Here is a 3,685-nt window from a genome sequence, read left to right as displayed (position 1 = left end):
CAACAACAACAAATGGATTCTAAAACTTCAGTCCCTTGACAGCTGGTTGAAGTCTTTTCACCCAAACAGGACAGTATCTCCTTACACATCTCTCTCCCTCTCTCTTTCTCGCTTGCTTGCTTTCATATATCTGGAAAATTGTTTATATTTTCTAGCATTTAGGATTCTAAGTAAACAACATGTTATTTCTATTACTGCTAGTTCACACAAAGAAGGAGAGTCTCTTGAGAAAGGTTTACAGTATCTCCTTACACATCTCTCTCCCTCTCTCTTTCTCGCTTGCTTGCTTTCATATATCTGGAAAATTGTTTATATTTTCTAGCATTTAGGATTCTAAGTAAACAACATGTTATTTCTATTACTGCTAGTTCACACAAAGAAGGAGAGTCTCTTGAGAAAGGTTAGATGCAGTGGAAATAATAATCATATCAAACATAAGCAAATATAATATCTCAGCCTTTAGAAATATGAAAACATCAAAGCAGGGGGTGGGTTGGCTTTATAAACAGGAGCACACAGCAAAATGAAACTGTGTTTTCTCCAGGGATGCCTAGCTTTCATAAAATGTGCCACTGAATAAAATAATTAAGCACAATTTAAAACGGCCACAGTATCAACTACCTTTTTTTTTTAATTTCAGAAGTTTGAAAATGTGTATTCACACATTTAATATGGAAATGAATTTCTAGTCCTCCTGTATGACTTCCTATAGCTAAGGATATATGTAGAGCTTTGGGAATATAGGGTGTTGGGTGCAGCAATGCAACTTCTTACTTTGCATATTGGGAGGAGTGTATAGCTAGTTTGCTCACTGTATTCACTGGAGTATGAGGCGTGACCCTTTTTAAAAAAACTTGGAAAAGAAAGAGAGGAAGGAATAGGGTTGCTGGGTCCCCTCGTAGCTCCAGTGGGGAGATTTGGGGGGCGTTCTGGAGGTGGGCGGGGACAACCCAAGCCCGGCCACCCCTCTCCCTCCCATCCTGCAAGATTTAAAGGGCTTCAGCTGATCGGCGGGGAGCATGTGGCCCACTGATCAGCTGGAGGGCCCTTTAAGTCTTTCAGGAGGGACGGAGAGGGGCTGCTGCCGCCTGCAGCTCCACTCACAAAAAGACCCTTTAAAGGGCCTTTTTGCAAGCGGGGTGGGGGCCACCATGCATGGGGCTGATTTCCCAGTGGTGATTCGCCACTTTTGATTCAGGCCCGTGTGCCACCACCCCGCTCGCTGCCGCTGGGAAATCAGCAAATCACTGCTGAGAAATCAGCCTTCTTGGAAATCAGATCTGGGGCCGGCAACCCTAGGAAGGAACCTTTTCAGAAGCTCCTGTCTTTGCTAAAATTGGCTGCTTTATTGTTGAAAGGCCTTAGCTAAAGAAGTAATAGGTAAAATCTATGCAGAAAGCAAGTTTAATTGAACTCACGTTCAGGACTTTGTTGCACAACTGTTTCTGTAGATCGCAGAATTGATTTTTGTCTGGGCTGAGCCCTCCCTCCTAGCGTCTCTTCATTTCCTGGCAAGAAAGGTAGCCCTTAGAACTCTGCTTCAAATTGGAGGCCAGCTTCTGAAGAACTCTGGTTGGGCCAGATCTAGAGCTGCCAGGTCTTGTCAACGCGCTGGCAGGGGGTGGGAGGGAGCCTTCTGGGAGTAGGGCAGGGCTCTGTGATGTGATGACATCATGCGGAAGTGATGTCATCACATTGGAGATGTTGCACGGCCATGCTCTGATTTGAGGGCAAAACACTAGGGTAAAATTGTCCTCAAACCGTAGAGTTTTACCCCAAAACCAGAGTATCGCACATGACATTGCTGTTTGGGGATGAGGTTTCCCCACGTGCCAGCTGGCCAGTGGTGGGCAGAAGCCCCCCAAACTGGGGGATTCCCCACCCAGACCTGGGGAATGGCAACCCTAGCCAGATCCTGCAAGAAAACAATGCTTCTGGGACATTGGCTACAGGACCACAGGAGCTACCTTCTGCTACACCACATTTTCCCAAGGGGCAGTACTTTCAAATCCCAGGGCACCAGCTAGGGTTGCCAGCTCTCGGTTGGTGAATCCCTGGAGATTTTGGGGGTGGAGCCTGAAGAGGGCAGGGTTTGGGGAGGGGAGGGACTTCAATGGGGTATAATATTATAGAGTCACCTTCCAAGTGGCCATTTTCTCCAGGTGAACTGATCCCTTGTCATCTGGAGATCAGTTGTAATGGAGGTCCTCAGCCACCAACTGGAGGTTGTATTCATATTGCTGAATTACGCTGTAGAGACCAAGATGCATTATACTGGAAGTGTAGACCTAAGTATCTAAAATTTTTAACTTGTTCAATTGGTTTGCCTCCAATTGTCCATTTGAATGGTTTCCAAGTTTTGGAAAAGACAAGTATTTTTGCTTTTTCATGGTTTAAACGTAATTTATTTGTTATAAAATATGAAAGACGTCTATTTAGTGAACACTTTAAGCCAACTTTGGAGCAGGACAATAATACCATGTCATCCACATATAGCAGTAGTGGGACATGGACAGAGCCCAGTTTAGGAGCATGGCAGCTTTGAGGTAAGGGGAGAGATCATCAAGGAACAGGTTAAATAGAAAGGGTGCTAATATACAGCCTTGTTTGACTCCTTTATTTGATGAGATTCTTGTTGTTAATTTCCCTGTCAGTGAACATTTGATTTGGCATTTTGTTGATGTGTATAGCTTTCCTATAAGGTTAAGGAGTCTCTTATCTATGTTTAGTTGTTGTAGTTTAGCCCAGAGGAGTTCCTGTTGATTGAATCAAATGCCCCTTTAAGATCTATGAAGGCAGCGTATAATTTTACATTGCTTCTTTTGACATACTTATTAATCAGGTGCTCTAATATAATGCAATGGTCTAAAGTAGATTTCCCTTTACAGAATCCCAGCTGTTCTGGACTCTCTGTTCTGTCATCCATATGATCAGCTTAGATAGTAGATGTTTGGCATACAGTTTGCCCATAATGGAAAGCAGGCTGATTGGTCTGTAGTTGGAGGGAATTGAGCAATTACCTTTTTTATAAATTGGGACTACGATTCAATGTAACCATGCATCAGGGATAAGGCCGGATTTATCAATCATTGTAAAAAAAGATGCAAGAGGTGCCACCAATCAGGGTCTAGTTTTAAAATTTCCGGGAGAATTATATCAGGACCAGCTGTTTGTCCTGGTTTTAATTGGCCAATCAGTTCTTTTATTTCATCAGGTGTTACATGAGGCCAATCAGGTAAATCCTCAGACAGAAAATCTGAGGGATCCATAGTGCAAACATCATCCTGATGGAATAATGTCGAAAAATATTGATACCACATTTGGGGAGAAAGAGCAGACATAGAGGGGGCCTCCGCACGACATGACCCAGAGACTATGGCCCAGAATTTTTTTGTATTATTTAAAATCGTGGCCTGGTATAATTGTTCCCATTGTGTATTAATATATTCAATCTTCTTTCTGTTCATACTCTGTTGTAGTTGGCTCTTAAGTTTAAAGTATTCTATCTGGAAAAAAGGGTCAGTGGTCTCACGGTATTGTCTGAAGTCATTGCGTAATTGGGTTTTTAAGTATCTACATTCCCTATCAAACCAGACATTTATAGGTCTACTACTCCCCCTGTTTCCACTCTCAAGTTCTTTGCCCAGTGACGTAGATATGTGAGATGTTAAAGCATTATAGGCTG

Source organism: Gekko japonicus, unplaced genomic scaffold, assembly GCF_001447785.1.
Source record: "Gekko japonicus isolate JY-2015 unplaced genomic scaffold, Gekko_japonicus_V1.1 scaffold51, whole genome shotgun sequence".
Lineage (NCBI taxonomy): Eukaryota > Metazoa > Chordata > Lepidosauria > Squamata > Gekkonidae > Gekko > Gekko japonicus.
This window is presented reverse-complemented; position numbering follows the sequence as displayed.